The sequence below is a fragment of the Phyllobates terribilis genome, unplaced genomic scaffold (genome assembly GCF_046119375.1).
Source record: "Phyllobates terribilis strain yellow unplaced genomic scaffold, ASM4611937v1 Scaffold_27__1_contigs__length_16484149, whole genome shotgun sequence".
In the NCBI taxonomy this organism is placed as follows: domain Eukaryota; kingdom Metazoa; phylum Chordata; class Amphibia; order Anura; family Dendrobatidae; genus Phyllobates; species Phyllobates terribilis.
In genome coordinates this window covers 531,611-557,766 of record NW_027362787.1, presented here as the reverse complement: position 1 = coordinate 557,766, position 26,156 = coordinate 531,611, and the positions used below count along the sequence as shown (strand labels likewise).

General features: G+C 50.0%; 1 long non-coding RNA gene across 1 annotated transcript; it reads right to left on the bottom strand.

Annotated features, from left to right (window-relative positions):
* Positions 1-260: 260 nt before the first annotated feature.
* LOC141176483 (uncharacterized) lies at positions 261-5,880 on the bottom strand. The gene is made up of 2 exons (XR_012253166.1): positions 5,799-5,880; positions 261-750 (listed from the first exon to the last, which is right to left on the bottom strand). It is a non-coding gene; the product is annotated as an uncharacterized lncRNA (long non-coding RNA).
* Between the last annotated feature and the right edge of the window lie 20,276 nt (positions 5,881-26,156).

The window sequence follows — 26,156 nt, the reverse complement described above, 5'->3', positions numbered from 1 at the left end:
TTCAAATCAATAGCAGGTGGAGTGCAGTGCCCGGTGGAGTGCAGTGCCCGGTCGCACCCACTGTGCAGCTCTGTAACTGATCAGTCCTGGCCGCTGACACCAGGAACAGCAGATTGGCGGGGGTGCAGAGTGTCGCACCCCCACCGATCAGACATTGATGACCTATACTAAGGATAAGTCATCAATGTTAAATGTTTAAGTCCCAGACAACTCCTTTAACAGGCTGTAGATATCACTATAGACAGCACTGGGGAAAATAATGACAGATGATTGACGTATGCTTTATTTGTTCCTGGAGCAATACACAGACTCCATAAACAGTGATCAGTGGGGGTGATCAGAGCCCCCCATCTCTTGGATATAACTATACGGTTCATGGTTTCATGTCCCCGGTATAAGAATCTTCACATTCACTTGATAAAGAGTCGGTAGACAGAGCACTGGACCGGTCCGGTCTCCTAACAGTCCAGTCTGTGCGGCCACGAGGCTCGCAGCTACGAGGTAAGTGTTTTAGGCAGTGAGTGCCCATCGCTCCTCATCCACCCGGGTGCAGAGAGATTTTTGCGGATTGAGTTCGGAGTTAGAGCCATGATCGGTGATCTCCAAGGTCGGCAGGTTACTTGTACAGAGCATTGAAGGCTCTTCCTATGACCAGTCTCCGAACCTCGCTAGTACCAGCCCCTATTTCATAAAGCTTGGCATCACGAAGGAAGCGGCCCATCGGGTAGTCGTTTATATAGCCATTGCCCCCTGTGGAGAAATAAACATTTATAAAAGAACAGTGAACATGGGGTGGTCTCAGTCTTCATGGGTAAAATTGCAAAATACGGTAAAAACTTTTCAATTTACTTCTTATTAAAAATCCTCTCAGACCTAGAGAAGAGAGATATTTTTAGGTCACCAGCCACCTCTGCCAGTCTGTCAGAGGTGGTCGGTCTCCTAGGGAAGGAGTGCTGTCCGCTCTGGATCCGGCCGGCTTCATTATGCCTCTGTCCTCTGATTCTCCAGGAGGGAAGGCTGCTTCTGATTGCAGCACTGGAGAGCGCACAGGACGGGTGGCACCTCTGGTCCGAACTGTCAATCATCAGGAGCAAGCAGGAAGCCAGAGGATGGGGAGCAGAGGACGGGAAGAACCTTTTAATGGGAATCTGTCAGCAGGATTGTCTATGTAATCTGAGATCAGAATAATGTCCGGCCAGATTCCAGCAATGTGTTACTACAGGGCTGTGTGCTGCTGTATCAATAAAATCAGTCTTAAATCAGCAGGATATTATCATTACAGCACTAGGTGTCTGATCAGCAGCTTTCTATCAATATATAGTGTACACAGGAAGGTGCCAATCAGTAGTGTGGGTGGGGTTATACACAGCTGCCAATCAGTGCTGTGGGCGGGGGTTATACACAGCTGCCAATCAGTGCTGTGGGCGGGGGTTATACACAGCTGCCAATCAGTGCTGTGGGCGGGGGTTATACACAGCTGCCAATCAGTGGTGTGGGCAGGGGTTATACACAGCTGCCAATCAGTGCTGTGGGCGGGGGTTATACACAGCTGCCAATCAGTGGTGTGGGCGGGGGTTATACACAGGAAGGTGCCAATCAGTAGTGTGGGTGGGGTTATACACAGCTGCCAATCAGTGGTGTGGGCAGGGGTTATACACAGCTGCCAATCAGTGCTGTGGGCGGGGGTTATACACAGCTGCCAATCAGTGCTGTGGGCGGGGGTTATACACAGCTGCCAATCAGTGGTGTGGGCAGGGGTTATACACAGCTGCCAATCAGTGCTGTGGGCGGGGGTTATACACAGCTGCCAATCAGTAGTGTGGGCGGGGGTTATACACAGGAAGGTGCCAATCAGTGGTGTGGGCGGGGGTTATACACAGCTGCCAATCAGTGCTGTGGGCGGGGGTTATACACAGCTGCCAATCAGTAGTGTGGGCGGGGGTTATACACAGCTGCCAATCAGTGCTGTGGGCGGGGGTTATACACAGCTGCCAATCAGTGGTGTGGGCGGGGGTTATACACAGCTGCCAATCAGTGGTGTGGGCAGGGGTTATACACAGGAAGGTGCCAATCAGTAGTGTGGGTGGGGTTATACACAGCTGCCAATCAGTGGTGTGGGCGGGGGTTATACACAGCTGCCAATCAGTGGTGTGGGCGGGGGTTATACACAGCTGCCAATCAGTGGTGTGGGCGGGGGTTATACACAGCTGCCAATCAGTGGTGTGGGCGGGGGTTATACACAGCTGCCAATCAGTGGTGTGGGCGGGGGTTATACACAGGAAGGTGCCAATCAGTAGTGTGGGTGGGGTTATACACAGCTGCCAATCAGTGCTGTGGGCGGGGGTTATACACAGCTGCCAATCAGTGGTGTGGGCGGGGGTTATACACAGCTGCCAATCAGTGGTGTGGGCAGGGGTTATACACAGGAAGGTGCCAATCAGTAGTGTGGGCGGGGGTTATACACAGCTGCCAATCAGTGGTGTGGGCGGGGGTTATACACAGCTGCCAATCAGTGGTGTGGGCAGGGGTTATACACAGCTGCCAATCAGTGGTGTGGGCAGGGGTTATACACAGCTGCCAATCAGTGGTGTGGGCGGGGGTTATACACAGCTGCCAATCAGTGGTGTGGGCAGGGGTTATACACAGCTGCCAATCAGTGGTGTGGGCGGGGGTTATACACAGCTGCCAATCAGTGGTGTGGGCGGGGGTTATACACAGCTGCCAATCAGTGGTGTGGGCAGGGGTTATACACAGCTGCCAATCAGTGGTGTGGGCGGGGGTTATACACAGCTGCCAATCAGTGGTGTGGGCAGGGGTTATACACAGCTGCCAATCAGTGGTGTGGGCGGGGGTTATACACAGCTGCCAATCAGTGGTGTGGGCGGGGGTTATACACAGCTGCCAATCAGTGGTGTGGGCGGGGGTTATACACAGCTGCCAATCAGTGGTGTGGGCAGGGGTTATACACAGCTGCCAATCAGTGGTGTGGGCGGGGGTTATACACAGCTGCCAATCAGTGGTGTGGGCGGGGGTTATACACAGCTGCCAATCAGTGGTGTGGGCGGGGGTTATACACAGCTGCCAATCAGTGGTGTGGGCGGGGGTTATACACAGCTGCCAATCAGTGGTGTGGGCGGGGGTTATACACAGCTGCCAATCAGTGGTGTGGGCAGGGGTTATACACAGCTGCCAATCAGTGGTGTGGGCGGGGGTTATACACAGCTGCCAATCAGTGGTGTGGGCGGGGGTTATACACAGCTGCCAATCAGTGGTGTGGGCGGGGGTTATACACAGCTGCCAATCAGTGGTGTGGGCAGGGGTTATACACAGCTGCCAATCAGTGGTGTGGGCAGGGGTTATACACAGCTGCCAATCAGTAGTGTGGGCGGGGGTTATACACAGCTGCCAATCAGTGGTGTGGGCAGGGGTTATACACAGCTGCCAATCAGTAGTGTGGGCGGGGGTTATACACAGCTGCCAATCAGTGGTGTGGGCGGGGGTTATACACAGCTGCCAATCAGTGGTGTGGGCAGGGGTTATACACAGCTGCCAATCAGTAGTGTGGGCGGGGGTTATACACAGCTGCCAATCAGTAGTGTGGGCGGGGGTTATACACAGCTGCCAATCAGTGGTGTGGGCGGGGGTTATACACAGCTGCCAATCAGTGCTGTGGGCGGGGGTTATACACAGCTGCCAATCAGTGGTGTGGGCGGGGGTTATACACAGCTGCCAATCAGTGGTGTGGGCGGGGGTTATACACAGCTGCCAATCAGTGGTGTGGGCGGGGGTTATACACAGCTGCCAATCAGTGGTGTGGGCGGGGGTTATACACAGCTGCCAATCAGTGGTGTGGGCGGGGGTTATACACAGCTGCCAATCAGTGGTGTGGGCGGGGGTTATACACAGCTGCCAATCAGTGGTGTGGGCAGGGGTTATACACAGCTGCCAATCAGTGGTGTGGGCAGGGGTTATACACAGCTGCCAATCAGTGTTGTGGGCGGGGGTTATACACAGCTGCCAATCAGTGGTGTGGGCGGGGGTTATACACAGCTGCCAATCAGTGGTGTGGGCGGGGGTTATACACAGCTGCCAATCAGTAGTGTGGGCGGGGGTTATACACAGCTGCCAATCAGTGGTGTGGGCAGGGGTTATACACAGCTGCCAATCAGTAGTGTGGGCGGGGGTTATACACAGCTGCCAATCAGTGGTGTGGGCGGGGGTTATACACAGCTGCCAATCAGTGGTGTGGGCAGGGGTTATACACAGCTGCCAATCAGTGGTGTGGGCGGGGGTTATACACAGCTGCCAATCAGTGGTGTGGGCGGGGGTTATACACAGCTGCCAATCAGTGGTGTGGGCGGGGGTTATACACAGCTGCCAATCAGTGGTGTGGGCAGGGGTTATACACAGCTGCCAATCAGTGGTGTGGGCAGGGGTTATACACAGCTGCCAATCAGTGGTGTGGGCGGGGGTTATACACAGCTGCCAATCAGTAGTGTGGGTGGGGTTATACACAGCTGCCAATCAGTGGTGTGGGCGGGGGTTATACACAGCTGCCAATCAGTGGTGTGGGCGGGGGTTATACACAGCTGCCAATCAGTGGTGTGGGCGGGGGTTATACACAGCTGCCAATCAGTGGTGTGGGCGGGGATTATACACAGCTGCCAATCAGTGGTGTGGGCGGGGGTTATACACAGCTGCCAATCAGTAGTGTGGGCGGGGGTTATACACAGCTGCCAATCAGTAGTGTGGGCGGGTGTTATACACAGCTGCCAATCAATGGTGTGGGCGGGGGTTATACACAGCTGCCAATCAGTAGTGTGGGCGGGGGTTATACACAGCTGCCAATCAGTAGTGTGGGCGGGGGTTATACACAGCTGCCAATCAGTAGTGTGGGCGGGGGTTATACACAGCTGCCAATCAGTAGTGTGGGCGGGGGTTATACACAGCTGCCAATCAGTAGTGTGGGCGGGTGTTATACACAGCTGCCAATCAGTGTTGTGGGAGGGGTTATACAGGGCTAAGCATTTAGAGCTCTGCAGCAGAGAAAACTGTTTTTGTATCAAAAATGACACATCGCTGGAATCAGGGTCTCTGCCCCTCCACCATGCTGCTCTCCGATTATATAACAAAAACCTACTTAAAGATTCCCTTAAAGTGAATACAGGCAACAATCTAAACCTGACACCTTTACTTGCACAAATCGCAACGCTTGTCAACACTGAATTCCTAAACATTGGAGATGCCTATATATGAAAACACAGCGGTGGTGGTGCGCTTGCTCCCAGAGCCATCCCAGTCTTTTCATACAGGTGAAGACACATAGGGCAAGTTTCATTTGCAGTTAAAATTTAAAGTCATTTTCTCATTTTTTTTTTTTTTTTACATCTTGGATCATTACTTGATGGGGTTTTTTTTGCACCAAAATAATTCTTCAAAATGGCGCACACAGTACAATGAATTCTTTATTTTCGTCTTTAATCTTTTTTTTTTTGTGACTTTAATGAAAAAAAAATTGGATGCTCCTCTAACACAGCGCAAAATTTTGTGCGAGAAATGTATCATATAAAATCAATTATGGAGGTTATATTTTTCGGGCACAGAGTTTGCTCAATTGATGAATCGGCTGAAAACATTAGGCAAAAAAAAACCAAAAAAAACCCCCACAGCCGTAATGGTGATCGCTTTGTGTTGTGGACTGCTGGAAACATCGAGGGCAAAACTGAAGAATAAATATGTATCAGTAGTGCTGGTGGATTTAGGTGTTGGCCAAAAGGCACAGGTTAGACTCTCCTTACCTAGACACTGAATACCATCGAGGGCCACTTGGGTAGCAGATTCAGCAGAGTAAAGGATAACGCCAGCACAATCCTGTAAGTAAATGACATGTTCCCAATTTATCACATACAATAACCAGAATTGAAGAAGAACAAAAATTCTACTTTAAAGAGGACATGTCACCAAGTCAGAAGTGACCAGTGTTTGCCCTTACTTTATTCCCGCTGCTCCCCCGAGTATTACACTTTTTCATTTTTTTAAATCCACCATACGGTTGCAGAGATATGGGCCTTTTTATTTAGTGTTGATTGTGTGTAATCTTTATAAGGGGGCGTGGCCCACAGGATAATTATGCAGAGCAGCCTAAAGACACACCCCTGAGGATCCTGTGAGCCACGCCCCCTTTGATATAGATCATAAAATTTAGCAGTAAGTAAAAAGGCCCATATCTCTGGAACAGTATGGCAGATTTAAAAAAAAATAAAAAATCATGTTCAGGGAAGAAGTAGGAATACAATAAAAGAAAGAAAGGAAAAAAAAAGCTCCCTTTTCATCTAAAGACAGGTCAATGTTTAATAAGACCCCTCTTCGGTGGGGTCTCCTCTTCGGTGGGGTCTCCTCTTCGGTGGGGTCTCCTCTTGGGTCTCCTCTTTGGTGGGCCTCCTCTTGGGTATCCTCTTCGGTGGGGTCTCCTCTTCGGTGGGGTCTCCTCTTCGGTGGGGTCTCCTCTTCGGTGGGGTCTCCTCTTCGGTGGGGTCTCCTCTTTGGTGGGTCTCCTCTTCGGTGGGTCTCCTCTTCGGTGGGTCTCCTCTTCGGTGGGGTCTCCTCTTCGGTGGGGTCTCCTCTTTGGTGGGTCTCCTCTTGGGTCTCCTCTTCGGTGGGTCTCCTCTTCGGTGGGGTCTCCTCTTCGGTGCCAATTCTGGTGTTCTTAACAGAAGCATACAGTCTAGATCACGTGAAGTCATTATCGGTCTTTACTCCTCTTTGGTCAGACCTCATCTGGAATACTGTGTACAGTTTTGGGCACCACATTTTAAAAAAGACATCGACAAACTGGAGCAAGTTCAGAGAAGAGCGACCAGAATGGTGACTGGTCTGCAAACCATGTCCTATGAGGAACGGTTGCAGGATTTGGGAATGTTTAGCTTGCAAAAAAGAAGACTGAGAGGAGACTTAATAGCTGTCTACAAATATGTCAAGGGCTGTCACATTGTAGAAGGATCATCTTTATTCTCATTTGCACAAGGAAAGACTAGAAGCAATGGGATGAAACTAAATGGGAGGAGACACAGATTAGATATTAGAAAAAACTTTTTGACAGTGAGGGTGATCAATGAGTGGAACAGGCTGCCACGAGAGGTGGTGAGTTCCCCTTCAATGGACGTCTTCAAACAGAGGCTGGACAGACATCTGTCTGAGATGATCTAGTGAATCCTGCTTTGAGCAGGGGGTTGGACCAGATGACCCAGGAGGTCCCTTCCAACTCTACTATTCTATGATTCTATGATTCACATGCTGTTGTGCAAATGGAATAGACAATAGATGGAAATTATTGGCAATTATCAAGACACCCTCAATAAAGGAGTGGTTCTGCAGGTGGGGACCACAGACCACATCTCAGTACCAGTGCTTTCTGGCTGATGTTTTGGTCACTTTTCAATGTTGGTTGTGCTTTCACACACGTGGTAGCATGAGACGGACTCTACAACCCACAGAAGTTGCTCAGGTAGTGCAGCTCATCCAGGATGGCACATCAGTGAGAGCTGTGGCAAGAAGGTTTGCTGCATCTGTCAGCGTAGTGTCCAGAGGCTGGAGACACTACCAGGAGACAGGCCAGTACACCAGGAGACGTGGAGGGGGCCGTAGGAGGGAAACAACCCAGCAGCAGGACCGCTACCTCCGCCTTTGTGCAAGAAGCAACAGGATGAGCACTTCCAGAGCCCTGCAAAATGACCTCCAGCAGGCCACAAATGTGCATGTGTCTGCACAAACTGTTAGAACTGACTCCATGAGGGTGGTATGAGGGCCCGACGTCCACACATGGGGGTTGTGCTCACAGCCCAACACTGTGCAGGACGCTTGGCATTTGCCACAGAACACCAGGATTGGCAAACTCGCCACTGGCTCCCTGTGCTCTTCACAGATGAAAGCAGGTTCACACTGAGCACATGTGACAGACGTGACAGAGTCTGGAGACGCCGTGGAGAGCGATCTGCTGCCTGCAACATCCTTCAGCACGACCGGTTTGGCAGTGGGTCAGTAATGGTGTGGGGTGGCATTTCTTTGAAGGGCCGCACAGTCCTCCATGTGCTCGCCAGAGGTAGCCTGACTGCCATTAGGTACCGAGATGAGATCCTCAGGCCCCTTGTGAGACAATATGCTGGTGCAGTGGGCCCTGAGTTCCTCCTAATGCAGGACATTGCAGTGTGTATTTTCTTATGTCCATGTATTTACTACTAAAAGTAATTTTTTACATTTAGATTTCATTTTTCACTGGTTATTACAGACTTATTGCTTCCCTGCACATTCAAGTTTCATGTTTTCTTTGGGCATAGATCAGCTAAAAGGCACTCAGGAAAAAAAAACAGATGAAAGATCTACAAACTCTCCCTTAAGACTGTCAGAGGGAGCTCACTGATAGATTCTCAGTTAGCTAATTTTGCAGCCAGGAATAGACAGTGCAGCACAGATGCTACAGAACGCAACATTTTTAATGAAACTCAATAACGGAAATCAATTTTAGCCCCAAATACTTGCATTAAAGTAAAAAAAACAAATGGCCCCAAATCTGGACAACCGCTTTAACTCCTTACCAACATCTGCCGTACGTGTCTGGTATAAGTCAGTAGCGGGTGTATGGAGCAGAGTCAGCTCGCCCCGTACATGGCAGATAATGGCTGTGACAAACAACCAGGACCTGCCTCTAAGAGCTGCGAGTGGAGCGAAGATCTGCCCACCACTGTTAACCTGTTCAGTGCTGCTGTCAATCTCTAACAGCAGCATTAACAGCGCGCCGGCATTGGGACGCATCGTTCCATGCGCCCACCGGCGCTCCTGTGACGCGATCACAGGGCACACACGGACTGCTATGACATCCGGGGGTCTGCTGAAGCCTCCATGCCTGTCATCATAAAGCTTCATTTGGGCTGTAAAGAAGAAAGTGATTTTGCTATATGGAGCATTACTGTGGTATCGCTGTATATAGCACAAGCAATCAGATAATGTATACAAATGCAGTGAAAATTAAAAAAAAAAAAAAAAGTCTAAAATATTAAAACCCCACACGTTCAGCTCACCTCCCACTAAAAATAAAGATAATAAAAATATACACATTTGTGGTATGGTCTCTTTCAGAGAAATACAATCTATCCAAATATAAAAAACAAACGATCAGTGAACACAGAAAAAAATTCAAAAAGACAAAATTGCATTTTTTTCGTTCGCCACAATACTACAGAAAACCCTGTAAGAAGCGATGACCATGTCATATGTGTCCCAAAATGTTATCAATAAAGTCCTCTTGCCCTTCAAAAAATAAGCCCCCACACAGCTCCATCAACCCGAAAAACGAAAATGTTACGGGTCTCAGAAAAACTCTTGGAGAAGTTTGGTCTTGCTGTGATCACACTGAGGAGTAGGATCCTATTACCAGGTCATTTTTACCACACTATGTACGCCGTTAAAACCCTTCCCAGAAAAACAAGGTCAGGCTTTTTTTTTCGCACTTTTACTGCACTTGGAATGTTTTTCCCGTTTTCTAGTACTATGTGGTAAATGAATGGTGGGATTTATAAGTACCGCTCATCCTACAAAATAACAAGACCTCACACTATGTGGACAGACATGAAAAAGTTATAGCCCTTGGAAAAAGCCAAGGAAAAAACAGAAAAAACCATCAATTGGTTCTGTTGGGAAGGGGTAAAGCTGAAGAAACGCATGTAACAGCAGAATATGGAGGAAGGTGAGATATCACCGGCTGGTGGATACTACCTGCTCCATCGCTGGCAGAGTAACCCATCCCCATGGTGGCCGCTGAGATCTTCTCTTGTAGAAACGGATCCAAAATCTATAAAACATGGGGAACAGTCAGCAGAGGGTTTGGTGATTGGCTCATATTGGCGATATACCCAGGGGCATTACTGGGCACAGGGAAGATTGGGAATGAATAGGATTGGCTGTTAGATATGTGATCTCTTCAATTAAAGGGGATGTCTAGTTGGAACAAGTTCTCACTGATCTCTGGATAGGTGATGACTCTTAGATCGGTGGGTTTGGCCGCTATGACCCAATCAGCAGAACAGCACTTATAGATAGAAGTGAGCGAAGTGCAAATGTTCAGCCGCCGGTCCGTTCATTCTCTATGGGGGGCGCTGTACTCAGCTTTCTCCTGCATAGAGAATGAATGGATCGGTGGTCCGGGGAGGTGCTAGCAGGGATTAGTTGGGTTCCCAGCAGATCTAGAAGTTGTCACTTATCATGTGTTGGGGAATAATGACTTCTCCTCTGATAAATGTGCTGATTCCTGTCAGTTGTGGTCGCTGAGTGCGTGTGATGGGATGTGGCTCCGTCCGTTATATTATATCACGTCTTATACCTATAATCTCGCTGATCGCAGGTGTCTGTCTTCACACTCAGATGAGATGGAACAAACTGACGATATAGAACTTTTTTTTTTTCTTCAAATTCAAACCGAGCAATCCTATTGGCTGAGTATGAATGCAGTTACCATGGTGACAGAAGTAGCTGCAGATTTAAAGGGACAAGATACAAATATTGTACTAAAGTGTATTTTATTATATACTTCACATAACTGACTGGGTACACCTTGGTGCTGGTGGGATGGCTTTTTTTTTTTTAATCAAACAACATGTTTACTAAGTACCCTATATTATATATATTTCCTATTGCTTTTTACTTACTTATAGCAGGGTATATGTTCATATTGTTTCTATCCTAAGTTTGTCTATTTTCTAATAAAGACATGACCAGTCCTCTTTATAATTTTATAGTGACCCCATTGAGGTCATGGACTGATATTGGGGATTGCAGAGTTGGGGCAAGGTGTTGGTGCTAAGTAAGTGACATCAAATGAAGGCTATGGTGCATATGACTCGCCCCCTGGGCCGTGGGGCACTCGGATCCGGGCAGTAGGGGAACGATGGGAGTAGTAGTGGCAACTCGGTTCCGTGGCTCAGGGTGGTCAGGCCAGTGGTAGTCCGTTATGTGCTGATGTTTATGTCCGACTACGCCACCCGTGGATTTGCGGTTATTAGGAACCGCCGCTGCATGCAGACCGCTGGGGCTGATGAGGTGTGCAGCTAGGGTAGTGTGACTCCCCACGGGAAGAGTGCGGCCCCAGGGCAGTATAGTGGATGGTGGGAGTGATGGTAGTGAGGGTCCCAGTGCTGATAGTGCTGGAGAAGCAAGGAGCACACAGACAACAGGTTGCAGTCCAGGGTCTTTACTAGAACAGGTAAATTGACCCATAAACAGTCCCGGCTAGGAGGGGGACCTGGATGTCTGAGAGCAACGGGGAAATTGGCCCTGGTCAGGGTGAGGGTGTAGGCCTACCGTGCTTTCTGCGCTCCTTCTGGCTATCTCCTCCTGATAGGGTAACAGCCCACGTTTCCGAGCTTTCCGTGTATTCTCGCCTGTATGGCCTGCGACGTGGGTTCCTTTCTGCTCCCAGCCTTGTACGGCTTTACTGGTCCCTTCGGTTGTGGCAGGGCCTCCAGGCTTCTTAGGCCAAGGAATATACAGTCCCTTGCGGACTGGTTCTCTGCTGGGGGATGTGGAATCCTTCCAGCCTCAGACACCAAAGTCTGGTAAGGTCAGTCTCTGATTTGCCAAGACAGGCTCTCTTCGCCTCTCGTCTCTGGCTGGTGGCTCTCCTACTGCCACACTTCCTCTTAGGTGCAATCAACTTTCTGTCCCTGCTCCACTCTGGGACACGTCTCAGTGCTGAGACAGGCCATCCATTCTCTCTAACCCTGCCCCCAGTACCAGCTTTTATAGGGGCAGCCAGCTCCCCCTACTGGCCTGAGACAGGAGGCATTGCATGCTAATGTTCCCCTGACTAGAGAACCTCCCCCTTGCTCTCAGACACAGCTTTAATTACACTTGTGGCATCCAGGCCAGGGTGACACACATACATAGTAAATCAGTCTTGTTGTGCCACAGAAATCCTGTTCTATAACACAAAATATCTTCATATGATGAGGAGTTGTGTTGTGTTTTTCTCCATTTACATTCTAGCGTGGTGATCACATAAAATGTAAAATTCCTATTAAATAATTACTGAATGACAGTAGCCTGTATCCCTGGAGGACAAGTCATTTACCGCTTCACCAGGTTTGATGTTCTAATGCATTTAGATGTTTCAGTATTTGTATATATCTTTTTTTTCCCCCCTTAAGGGTATTCAAGCGCAGACTGTGGCAAACTTCTTCCTGGCCTTTGAAGCACAGCTTTCAATTATTCCTATCGTAAACAAGGTAAAAAGCTTCGAGCCGAGCACGATCAGACTCCTTCAGTCCCGCAGCAGGTAAATCTGTGAACATCGCCGGCACTCCTGCTGTTCCTAGCACCGATCCCTCTATGAGCGGCTGTGCAGTAATGAAGGCAGGATTCACCCCAAACTTGCTCGTCTTTTTTTTCGATTTCCAGTTCTGGTAATTAGTGATACACATGTGTATATCCAGTGGTCAACTCAAAACCTATGTATGGAAAATCAATTGTTTGCTGTATGCATCTCATTTGTAGGATGCACACTATTCATTTCAATATGGAGCGGAGTAGGAGGAGACTTTCATTACTGTTCCCTTTACTTCCTCCCTGCTGATAGGAAATGCCATGCTGTTTGCTTGTGTCCTGTGATTACAGCAGCCTGCAACAGTTTTCAGTGTGCACTCCCCGGCTCAGGCATCAAGCAGTAAATGATAACATTAAAACGCTGCTACCCCTTTGTTAGTCACTTTTTTATCTTCTTCTCCTTCTACGAATGCTATAGTCCGTTATTCTAGAACTGCTCTGAAAATGGTTCTCTGGAGTGTTGGGATTTGGGTTTAGGGTGGGTTATGGGAATTGAAGTTCAGAATGATTTGATTAAAAAAAATATGAAATTAAAATTCCTCTGTTCTTGAGAAGGTCAGGAGAAAATGAAAGGATTCATCTAGTCTGTTCAGCGCTCCCAGGAGACAGGCACCAGGCGGAGGTATTAAAAGTCTTCAGAAATTTACTTAGATAAAAATCATCATAAAAAAACGATACATAGAACAACGCGTTTCGGCTATATATTGGTACAGAATAGCCTTCCTCAGGTAAGATATTGCTTTACAGTCTGTTAGAGTTATATAGTCTATATAGGTTCACTTGAATAAATTAATTAGGTTAAATGGTCAAGACCTGGTGGTTCTTCATTAGCTTAATTGCTGCTTGGTGGTTTTCAGTATGCTTGTTTCTTTTGTTGTTACAGGTATATTTGCAGTACATGATAAAATATATGGTGAAAAACACACACACATGAAAAACATTACAAACATTGATTTGCGTGTGTACAGTAGAGATGAGCGTTGTTCTACTCGAACTGTTCGCCAATCTCAAATTCGAGCTGTTTTGGGCGGTGTTCGAGCCGTTCGGCGAACACGAACAATTTGAGAAAAATTCAGCTGTTCGAGGTTATGTTCGATAACTGTTCGTGCACCAAAATCATAACTGGATTTTTTCTCAGTAATGATGAAAATTAATGTTAATACGCAGTTTGAGTGTACAGCGGGGTGGGGGGAGGGGCAGGGGATGGATCTCTGCAGGAACAATGAAGATCTCCATTTTTTTTTCTCTTTCCCGCATTTGCAGTGGGGAGGTGCAATCTGTCAGCCTATCAGCAGCGCACACACGGAGCGAAGTGCTTTTTTTCACACAAGCAAGGGCATGTGTGATTGGCAGTGTATGTCACATGTCCTTGCCCTATAAGACCAAGCCATTTTCCCCGTCGCCACCATTTTCTCACTGCTGCAGCTGCGTGTTAGACGGCACCGCTGTTGCTGTGTGCGCTATACCTTGTTAATTTCAAGCCAATTTTCGCACAAATCTACAGATAGCTTGGGAGTAGGGAATAGTTGTGATTGCAGTCCTTTTAAGGACTAGGTTACAGCATTTCCTACGACTTTTATCAGGCAGGTCTGTGCTCTTAAATAGATAGATTGTGGGAGTAAAGACTAATTGTAATTGCAGTCCTTTTCAGGACTAGGTTACATCAGTTCCTATCAGTTTTTGCCAGGCAGGTCTGTGCCAGTGCTGTGCAAGTTTTTTTCACAGCATTTGGCTGAATCTAGCAAAGCTAATCCTTTTTGGCCTATTGCAGAGTGTGTTAGTCAGTGGAGTAGCCTATCTGTGTTGCAAGATATACCACCTGTGTATAGAATACCAATTTTTTTACTGCACCTAGTGAAGTAAAATCTTTTGGGCATAGCATCATTCTATTAGTCCATCTATACTGACCTCCATCAGGTTGCAAATTAAAAATAATTTTTATCTGCATCTACCTCTGAAAAAATATTTGGGCTTCTAGCTGTGTGTGGGACTTGTTCTATTAGTCCATCTATACTGACCTCCATCAGGTTGCAAATTGAATATAATTTTTATCTGCATCTAGCTCTGAAAAAATATTTGGGCTTCTAGCTGTGTGTGGGACTTGTTCTATTAGTCCATCTATACTGACCTCCATCAGGTTGCAAATTGAATATAATTTTTATCTGCATCTAGCTCTGAAAAAATATTTGGCCTTCTAGCAGTGTGTGGGACTTGTTCTATTAGTCCATCTATACTGACCTCCATCAGGTTGCAAATTAAAAATAATTTTTATCTGCATCTACCTCTGAAAAAATATTTGGCCTTCTAGCAGTGTGTGGGACTCATTGTATTAGGCCATCTATACCAAGCTCCACCAGCTTTGAAATTAATAATAATTTTTAGCTGCATCTAGCCCTGAAAATAATTTTTCCCAATAGTGGTAGCAATAGAAATATGGGGCGCGCGCCTGGCTAACAAAAATATACGCTTAATAACACAAAACACCAGCCTAGCGCACTGCATTAATAAGATGGCATCATCGTCTCTCCCAGTGCTAGGCCTACTACGCAGGCTAGTATTCCTGTGCCTAAAACACAATGTATGGGTCCGCGCTAGCCACTATGTTGAGGGGTATAAAGCTGCTGCTAACGCTTTATAACAATTCAATTGGCAGATTTTCACAGAGCTCTTCCACAACGCCCACCCATCGGGCAACAGTTGCCCACCCTCCCTATGGGATCTAGTGGCGAATAGTTGATGCCATTAATCAGAGCGTCAGTTGCCCCGTCAACGTGGCAAGCATACGGTAAGGCATGGGAAGAGTGGACACGACTAGTAGCAGGCAGACGGGTTGACCAATGTGAACAAGCCAGATCACAAGTCACCATAGAATTTCTCCACCAGCTAATGATGAGGGGCATATCAGGGGCGTCAGCGCAGCGGTGGCGGACCGGAGTAGCATTTCACTTCCAACTACTGAATTGGGGAGATGTGACAAAGATTCATCATCAGACAATCCATAATAGGGTGGAAAAGGGGTCAGCCAAGTCAGGAATGTAGACGTCCCGTCCCGTGTCACTAAAACTGATTTCTCACATCTTATCCCTAACACCATTAACATGACACTCACAATTTGAAGCAACACTAATGTCTACTGCATTTGTGATCGCCTTCTTCGGGGCGCTATGTATAAGCGAATTAGTCCCTCAATCCAAAATTACCACCAGTGGACGCTTATTACACCAGGAAGTAGTCATAGCCAATAATGCAATACGTGTACGCATACACCAATCGAAAACGGTTCCAGCGGGCAGGGGTACTTGGGTACTTCTACAACCCACAAACGGTACACTGAGTCGGGTAACAATAGTAAAAACATATCTAACCATCAGATCACAAAGTAATTTCTTCGTATCACACATTGATGGAACGCCATTATCAAGATACCTGTTCCAAGCTATATTTAATAAATGCATAACATCGGCAGGGAACCACCCCAAAGATTACGGGACACACTCATTCCGCATAGGTGCGGCCACGGAAGCAGCAAGAGCAGGACTGTCAGAAACGGAAGTTCAGAGGATAGGGAGATGGCGATCCACGTGTTTGGCGAGATACATAAGACCGGACTTGTTATCCTAACGTGGTTTGTTTCTTTTACAGGTGACGATAAGCCAACAGTGTGAGTGATAGGCCACTCGTATATATATTGGGCACAAAAAAGGGCGAAAGTCCGCCCAGGCGGGAGGAAATTAGAGTTTCATAACACATATTTCAACTGGAGAGGTATTAGAGGCCTGCTATGGCCACAGGTACTAATGGAGGTAATCAAGGTAGGGAGAGAGGCAAGAGGTCCGGTCATCTTAGTTATACAGGCCGGGGGAAACAACCTAGGTCATCACAAGAGCGCATAACTAATGGCAATAATGAAACTAGACACTGAGCGCTTCAGAGAATTTTTCACAAAATTAGCTATAGTATGGTCAGAGATTGTGCCGATAGCGGTATGGCAAGGTGCGCGAGACATCACGGCCATCGAATGGACAAGGCGGGTAATAAATATTCGGATGGCAAAATTTAGAAGAGACAGAGGCGGTGTAGTGATACGACACCGACAACTGGAAGGAGATAAAGCAGGCCTCATACGGCCCGACGGTGTTCACTTAATAGATATTGGACTGGACATATTCCTGTCAGGACTCCAGGACAGAGTGGAACAAGCGTTAAGAGTGATGGGTGGGGGTCAGAGTCCTGCATACGAGTACGCTGGATCCTCCGTGGCCTGGAAATAGAAAGGACATGTTGGAGAGTTACACTTGTTGGCCAACTTGCCGGAGTGGGGACCCAGGGCATGCTGCAACAAGCTGAATTATTTTAGAAATAAAATGCCTTTCTAATGGAATGAGTATAAAGAGTTAATAAAGCTGTGACCGATCCTCACCTATCCAGTTGTAAGAGTTACATTATTGGGTTGTCCATAAAAGGGGGGCGGTAGGGGGGCTGAGCATCTGGGTTTGGTTGGGGGTCCCCACAGTCTGCCTAGGCTAGATTAATTTAAAAATTCTTATTAGATACACAGGCGGTGCAGCTTGCTTCGCAGCTGGGCTACTATGCCCAAAGTATTGCCTAGGCTAGATACAGTTAAAAATTCTACGCTGACTAGCAGACACTGAAGATTTGGAGCAGACCTCTGAGTAAACAGCTCTTCAGACTCAACCATCTGTGTTACCCCAAGCCATAGTGTATGTAGTTTCTTACAGTTAAAAGGGGGGGTGCGACCCAACCCACCTGGAATTGACGATGCCAACGTCACGTAAGACACAGCAAGGGGACTCCCAAAATTGTGGCACAGACACCACTTAACCCTAGAACGCATACCTGTGGCCTTGCAGGCCCGCCCAGTTAATTGTTTTCTATTTTCTGCAAGATTGCTTTAGTTAGAATTTTGAAACTCTAGGTATTCTTCATGTATATAGTTGTTTGTCATTTGAGTTTGAGTTATTCCATGTTATTTGCACACGGGCCTAAAGGGCCCCAGGTATGTGAAAGTGTAGATTTTTATGGTCATGCGTTCTAGGGTTAAGTGGCATCAATTGCCCCACTGTTGCTTAAAACGGTTGGTGAGGTGATTTTACCAAATCCCCAAGCTTTTAGTCTCCCAAGGATGACACAGGGGTAGAAATGTCCTTGCGAATCCATGATTTGATCATCTTTATGAACGTGAGTCTGTCTACATTCTCAGTGGACAGCCGCGTGCGCTTATCTGTCAGCACACCACCAGCAGCGCTGAACACACGTTCAGAGAGAACGCTGGCTGCATGGCATGACAAGATCTCCAAGGCGTGAGTGGCGAGCTCCGGCGATTTTTCAAGATTGGAATACCAAAATGAGCAAGGGTCCAGTGACACAGTCATGGCTTCGATGTTCACTTGGAGATTCTCCTGTACCATCCTCTCTAGGCATTGACTATGTGTCAGACTTCTTGTCTCCTGTGGCCTTGCAAAGGATGGTCTAAAAAAGTGGTGAAACGATTCCACAAAATTGCTGTTACCAGCAGATACTGTGTTACTGTTACTGTTTGAGTGATGAAGACTCGACAGTCCCACCGTTGGCAAGTTAGAACTGTGAGATTCACTACGTGCACCACTGGTGTTTTGTGGAAAAGCACATGTAAGATTCTGCAACAGATACTCCTGCATTCGTCAATACCTTTTTATGGCAGGAATTATTTCGGCAAATATACTTTTGTACCGGGGATCTAAGAGTGTGGCAACCCAGTAGTCGGGATTACTTCGAATTCTGACAATCCGGGGGTCATGTTGCAGGTAGTGCAGCAAGAAGGCACTCATGTGTCTTGCGCATCCAGAAGGACCAAGTCCTTGTTGTGTTGGTAGCGAGGTAAGAATCATGCTTCCTTCCTCTGCCCTCTCCCTCCAACCTCGCACAACAGAAATGTGATCAAGGTCTCCCTCATCTGATGAGTCTTCCATGCCCATTGCCAGTTCGTCCTCCACTTCTTCCTCGGCTCCTGCACCTTCCTCAACAGTTTGGCTGCTACCATGCGCCCTGGTTAATCCCTCTCCCCCACCCTCCCATGCCTGCCGCCTTGGTGCTGCCAACCGTCTGGACCTTGGAGATGTTATCCCTTCCGCATACGACTCCTCCTCTACTTCCTCCACCTCCTCTTGTCCCACCACCTGACTCCGAATTCTGTTTAACATGTGCTCCAGCATGTAAATCACCGTAATAGTCATGCTGATAATGGCATCGTCAGCACTAAACATCTTCGTCGCCATTTCAAGACTGTGCAGAAGGGTGCATAGGTCCCTGATCTGAGACCACTCCTCCAGCGTGATTTGCCCCACCTCTGGATCTCGTTGGCCCAGGCTATACGTCAGAACGTATTGCACCAGGGCTTGTCGGTGCTGCCACAGTCGCTGCAACATGTGCAGAGTTGAATTCCACCGTGTCGGCACATCGCATTTCAGCCGGTGAACTGGCAGGCCCAACGACTTCTGTAGAGATGTAAGTCGTTGAACTGCGGGATGCGAACGGCGGAAGTGAGCACACAGCGACCGTGCACTCTGCAGAAGGCCATCTAGTCCGGGATAATGGGCTAAAAATTGCTGGACAACCAGGTTCAACACGTGAGCCATACAAGGCACGTGTGTGACATTGCCCCTGCGAAGGGCCGCACCCAGGTTTGCAGCATTGTCGCACATGGCCTTCCCTGGTTGCAGGTCCAGTGGAGACAACCTTTCATGAAACTGGGTCTCCAGAGCTGACCAAAACTCCTCAGCTGTGTGACTCACATTTCCCAGACATTTCAAAGTAAACACTGATGCGTTGAGCCCAGCTGCCAGCATAGTAAGGAGGTGTGCAGGATTCCTTCTGCGCAGTTAGAAAGCAGGTGGCATTACCAGACAGGCTTTGGGTGCAGGTGGAGGACCGAGAGGAGGTTGAGGAGGCAGAAGCAGTGGAGGAAGTTCGAGATAAAGAGGATTAACACACAACTCGTGGGGACGGTAAGACTTGGACAGCAGCCCCTTGTCCTGCTGTCACCATAGTTACCCAGTGCCCAGTCAGCGACATGTAACGCCCCTGTCCATGCCTTCTCGTCCAAGTGTCTGTGGTGAAGTGCACCCTGTCACACACAGAGTTTCTCAAAGAAGCGGTGATGTTGTGTGCGACATGCTAGTGGAGTGCAGGCACACCTTTCTTTGAGAAGTAGTGCCGACTGGGCATCTGGTACTGGGGCACTGTGACGGACATAAGGTCTTGAAAATCCTCTGTGTCCTCCAGGTGGAAAGGCAGCATTTCTGTAGCCAACAGCTTGCAGATGGTGAAATTCAACCTCTTAGCTTTCTCATGGCTAGGAGGAAATGGTCTTTTACTTTTCCACATCTGAGGGACCGAGGGCTGGCTGTTGTGCTTAGACGGTGTTGAGTAGGGTGTCCCCGGCAACTGCCGATCTGTGAGGAAGATGCAGGCGGACATGTTAGGTTGCCTTGATCCAAAGGTGGTGCTCTCGATGTCGGAGAGCGCTCAACACTAGCAGGTGTTTCCACTTCCCAATGAACTGACGACCTGCCAATCACACTGGCTGTTGCGGGTAAAGAGGTGGCAGGTCTGCGTCCAAAAACATGTGTGACTGCTGTCCCCCCAGTCACAGAGGATGAAGAGGCTGCGGATGCACAAGATGGGGCAGACGGTGGTTGGCCCAGCCGGCTAGGCCGCATTGTAGCACAGTGAGCTTCCCACTGCAACTTATGCTTCATATCCATGTGACGGTACATGCATGAAGTACTCAAACTATGGATTTTTTGGCCTCTACTTAGCTTTTGCTGACAAATATTACAGATAACACGAGTTGGGTCATCCTTATCGATCTGAATAAATGCCCAGGCTATGCAAGGCTTAGAGCCCATGTGACCTGAAGAGCCACTACGACTCGTGGTCAGAGGCAGAGTTGTGGTTGAGGATGCAGTTGTTGACGTGCTTCCAGTACTCCGTCTCTGTTCAGGAAGGCGCAACCTAACCTCGTCGTCAATAGCATCTGTGATGCCCCGCTGCGCTTGGTATCACAGATCCTACAAGAGTGCATTGATGGAATCCTCCACATGAGGCCCCCATAAACATTTGTAGAGCCCCGAGGGCTCGGCCGCTACAGGGGTATTGCACCTCTGCCAGAGGTGTGGTATTCCACTCCCGGGTAAGGATGGAGTGTGGACCAGGGCTCAGTTAGCTGCATGCAGCACACACACCCCATTTCCGAGGGACAGCTCAACGGTGCTCCCACTAGACATAAGTGCAGGCACGACCGACCATGTCCCTGCTGGAGTGGGGAGGGAGGGGTGGAACACCCAGTGCTGTAGGGGCAGATAGTAGGCGGTTCCTGAGTGTAGGAAGGAGCCCATTGGTTGCTGGTCACCTGGGCTCATGGCTAGAGGGAGGTATAAAAGGTGGGCACCATCTTAGTTCTGGGTCAGTTCAGCCAGAGGAGAAGACAGGGAGTAGAGGCTCTGTAGGAGCTCTACTCCAGGAGGGCCTAGTGAGAGGCCGAGGAGGAGGTGAAGGGGAGCTGAGATTCTGGCTCATCTCAGCTCCAAGAGAAAGGAACAGAAAGGAACAGAACAGGAACTGCAAAGAAGGAGAGACAGAGAAACAGAAGGGCTCAGGAACAAGAAGGTGGAAGGGACCCTAAGAACCCACGAGAATCCAGGGTGCAGGGTCAGGCAGATTAAGGGTACCGGATCCCAAGTTGGTGGAGGAGAAACAACCCTCAGCCAAAGACCGGTCGTCGTGATCATCTATTGGTGCGACACCTCATCAAACCTGCTAGGAAGGCACCATATAGGACAGCGGAGGACGGGGCCCACGTTTAACCGCACAAGTCCGCGGCAGCTGGACAAAAGTGGGTCACTGGTGAGGCAGGCCAGAGAAAGGATTAAAGGGGGTCCTGTGCCATGCTCCTGAGCTGCCTGGGAGTTGACCAAGCCCCTCACCTGGTGGACGCAGCACGGCTCGGGCGGTCACTGCTGACAGAAGTGACCCGGAACAAACGAACTGTGAGTAAAGACCCTGGACTGTAACTTGTTGTCTGTGTGCTCCTTCGCGCCTCCAGCACTATCAGCACCGGGACTCGCACTACCATCACTCCCACCATCCACTACACTGCCCTGGGGCTGCACTCTTCCCGTGGGGAGTCACATCACCTCAGCTGCACCCATCATCAGCCCCAGCGGACTGCCTTGCAGTGGCGGTTCCTAATAACCGCAATCCACGGGTGGCGTAGTCGGACATTATCTAAAGTACAGTAGCAGACTACCATTGGTCTGACCACCCTGAGCCGCGGGACCGGGCCGCCACTACTACTCCCAGCATCTCCCTATCGCCCGGATCCGCGTGCCCCACGGCCCAGGGGGCGAGTCAGCTTTGGCGTAGTCGGCAGGATTTCGTGCCCGCTAACCACGGGTACTGCGCGCCTGAAAAGAGACTGTTTCACGGTACTAAAGATGGCGCCCGCCCCAGAAGAACGAGCGCCATAATGTGCGCGCCAAAAGACCACAGGAGGCCGCCTCCCATCGTGGGCCGGGTCCCAGAATGGCGCCAAAGAGGAAGCCCGCCCCCAACAACCATGAGCACTGCTGTGGAAATGTCCGTCAACGTGGGGGGGCTGCCCCTGAGAGTGATTGTCAGCAGAATGCCCCAGGACCACCCCCCATGGGGGCGGATAGGAAAGAAAACTGCGGGGCAGGGAGTGGTCTGGATCAGTCCAGACAGACCGCACCCGGGAATGGACGCCCTGAGCAGCACCAGCCTCCTGGCCCGAAGCCTGCTGCAGGCCGAACCGTTCTGCAGCCTAGCAGAAGTCCTGGCGCAGCTCCCCAGAGATCCGGAGCGTGCGCAAGCTGCACTGGAGGACCTAGAGCGGAGGATGGTCCGGGCGCAGCGGAGTGCACTCACCGAGTGGAGAGAGGAACTGGGCCGGCAGGCCGAGACCCACCAGCGACAGGCTTCAGCCGCACCCCGCGGTTTGCCTGCCTCGGAGGACGGCGCAGGAGGAGAGAGGACCGGAGGCGACGCCGCAGAGGGAGCCACGAGGACTGAGGCAAGTGAAGGGGACGTCACCACCCCAAGCCCAGCACCCGCAAGCCTGCCCCAGCCTCCCGTCGCAGCACCAGAGGCCCCACTCACCGCACCTGTTGCCGCGCCGCCACTGCTCCCGGCTAGGCCTCAAGTGGCGAGCGCCGCGGCCACGCCCCGCCCAGCGCCATGCCCCTTGACCCCGGGTGCCGTAAAGCAGGAAGCATCATCGGCCCGGTCGCAAGGCCTGGATCATAGAATCATAGAATGTAGAGTTGGAAGGGACCTCCTGGGTCATCTGGTCCAACCCCCTGCTCAAAGCAGGATTCACTAAATCATCTCAAACAGATGTCTGTCCAGCCTCTGTTTGAAGACGTCCATTGAAGGGGAACTCACCACCTCTCGTGGCAGCCTGTTCCACTCATTGATCACCCTCACTGTCAAAAAGTTTTTTCTAATATCTAATCTGTGTCTCCTCCCATTTAGTTTCATCCCATTGCTTCTAGTCTTTCCTTGTGCAAATGAGAATAAAGATGATCCTTCTACAATGTGACAGCCCTTGACATATTTGTAGACAGCTATTAAGTCTCCTCTCAGTCTTCTTTTTTGCAAGCTAAACATTCCCAAATCCTGCAACCGTTCCTCATAGGACATGGTTTGCAGACCAGTCACCATTCTGGTCGCTCTTCTCTGAACTTGCTCCAGTTTGTCTATGTCTTTTTTAAAATGTGGTGCCCACATTTTATGACCCGGGCGCCATCGCCAAGCCTGCGCCCCTGTCCCGGATGGGACTGCCACCTAGCGCAGCCACAAGACCCCCGGCCTGGTCGCAAGGCCGAGTGCCCCCGGGCGCTGCTCCCAGATCAGGTCCCCCCACTATACCATCGCTGGGCGTGGACCTGTTTGCCCATCACACCGGTCCGGATGGACTGCCGCTGGAGTGGCCGGCTGAAGTGACCGGCAATCATCCATGGAAGGCCCAGCCCCCGCGCGAGCCTCTGATACCGGCTCCTGAACCCGTCGAGGTCACCCTACCCCCACTAGAAGACGTCCAATTTGCGTGGGACTCCACCGGCGAGAACTTGATGGGGTTCTCTCAAGAGACCCGGACAGACGCGGTCCGTCGTCTGGAGGCCTGTCACCAGCAACTGGCGACCTTTGAGCGGGAGCAACGAGAGAGGCGCGTCAGGGAGGAACGGCTCCAAGTCCAGAGTGCTGAACAAAAGCGCAAGGCCCGCCAAGACCCCCAAGCAGCCCGTGGTCCCCGAATCACCGGGACCGTAGTCAAGTTCCACATGGAGAACGGCTGGGGCTTCATCAGGGGCCCAGAAACCGCAGGCGATGGTCTTTGTGACCCGCAGGGACGTGGAGAGTCATCTACCTGAGGGGCATCGTGGCCGTGACCTGTACCCTGGTGATGTGGTCGCCTTTACCCGCCACGTGGGTGCAAAAGGACCATACGCCCTACATGTTCATCGGCTCACCGAGGAGGAGCTACAATACCGCGGCTATGAGGAGAGCCAAGAGGACCCGGACGGGTCTGAAGAACCATATGAGGAGGAAGAAGGAGCATATGGAGGACACCGCTACTAGTAAGTAGCAAAGTACCCGTGTACATAGTTACCCGTCAGGGTATCAGAACTGTTTTTGGGACTGTTCCCGTCTTGAAAGTGTGGTCCCCGTTGGGACAAATATTGAACTGCTACCTGTGTGCCCCTCATCCCCTATCAGGCTGAGGACTGTGAGCAGCCATTCCCTTCCCAAAACTGGCCGAGGACTGAGAGCGGTCAACCCTTTGTATATAGTTGCGCTTCCTAAAGCGCCCCCTACTGGTTTTATACAAAAACCGCAACGTCTACCTCAAGATTTACTGGACTGTTGCACCTTTACCTGGTTGCAAGTTGCACCGCAGCCAAGAATCCAAGAATGTGCTTTACTTAAAAATGTGTTACATGAGAAAGTTTTATATGCTGCTAGAAAATGTTTTACATAATTTTGAGACCGTTTTATATGATAAGTGACAAAAGAGTTCCAGAGGCATTAGCAAAGTGTTTTGTGGTAGTGGCAAGAGAAGAGGAGTGTTTCCCATAAAGGGAATTGAACCATGTTACCTGTTTTCTGATGTGAAAAGTTATTGAAAAAGTTTTTGCATGTCCTGTAATTATCTGTTTTTGCTCTTTTCCAGCCCGAGGACGTGCTGTGGTTTACCGGGGGGGAATGTAGCGCCCCGAGGGCTCGGCCGCTACAGGGGTATTGCACCTCTGCCAGAGGTGTGGTATTCCACTCCCGGGTAAGGATGGAGTGTGGACCAGGGCTCAGTTAGCTGCATGCAGCACACACACCCCATTTCCGAGGGACAGCTCAACGGTGCTCCCACTAGACATAAGTGCAGGCACGACCGACCATGTCCCTGCTGGAGTGGGGAGGGAGGGGTGGAACACCCAGTACTGTAGGGGCAGATAGGGGGCGGTTCCTGAGTGTAGGAAGGAGCCCATTGGTTGCTGGTCACCTGGGCTCATGGCTAGAGGGAGGTATAAAAGGTGGGCACCATCTTAGTTCTGGGTCAGTTCAGCCAGAGGAGAAGACAGGGAGTAGAGGCTCTGTAGGAGCTCTACTCCAGGAGGGCCTAGTGAGAGGCCGAGGAGGAGGTGAAGGGGAGCTGAGATTCTGGCTCATCTCAGCTCCAAGAGAAAGGAACAGAAAGGAACAGAACAGGAACTGCAAAGAAGGAGAGACAGAGAAACAGAAGGGCTCAGGAACAAGAAGGTGGAAGGGACCCTAAGAACCCACGAGAATCCAGGGTGCAGGGTCAGGCAGATTAAGGGTACCGGATCCCAAGTTGGTGGAGGAGAAACAACCCTCAGCCAAAGACCGGTCGTCGTGATCATCTATTGGTGCGACACCTCATCAAACCTGCTAGGAAGGCACCATATAGGACAGCGGAGGACGGGGCCCACGTTTAACCGCACAAGTCCGCGGCAGCTGGACAAAAGTGGGTCACTGGTAAGGCAGGCCAGAGAAAGGATTAAAGGGGGTCCTGTGCCATGCTCCTGAGCTGCCTGGGAGTTGACCGAGCCCCTCACCTGGTGGACGCAGCACGGCTCGGGCGGTCACTGCTGACAGAAGTGACCCGGAACAAACGAACTGTGAGTAAAGACCCTGGACTTTAACTTGTTGTCTGTGTGCTCCTTCGCGCCTCCAGCACTATCAGCACCGGGACTCGCACTACCATCACTCCCACCATCCACTACACTGCCCTGGGGCTGCACTCTTCCCGTGGGGAGTCACATCACCTCAGCTGCACCCATCATCAGCCCCAGCGGACTGCCTTGCAGCGGCGGTTCCTAATAACCGCAATCCACGGGTGGCGTAGTCGGACATTATCTAAAGTACAGTAGCAGACTACCATTGGTCTGACCACCCTGAGCCGCGGGACCGGGCCGCCACTACTACTCCCAGCATCTCCCTATCGCCCGGATCCGCGTGCCCCACGGCCCAGGGGGCGAGTCACATTCACACATCTCCACCTTCCACCTCAGTCCAGCAGAGGGAGCCCGTTAGGGATATAAATAGGGAAGGTGGAGCTAGGCAGTTCAGTTCCTCTGAAGAGTTCCTGCAGTAGAGAAGCCTAAGAGAGGTCAGTCTGCAGTGGAGCTCAGTCTAGTCTAGAGAACGCAGTTAATAGTTCAGCAGTGGAGCACGAAGCTCCTGCTTGCTAGATT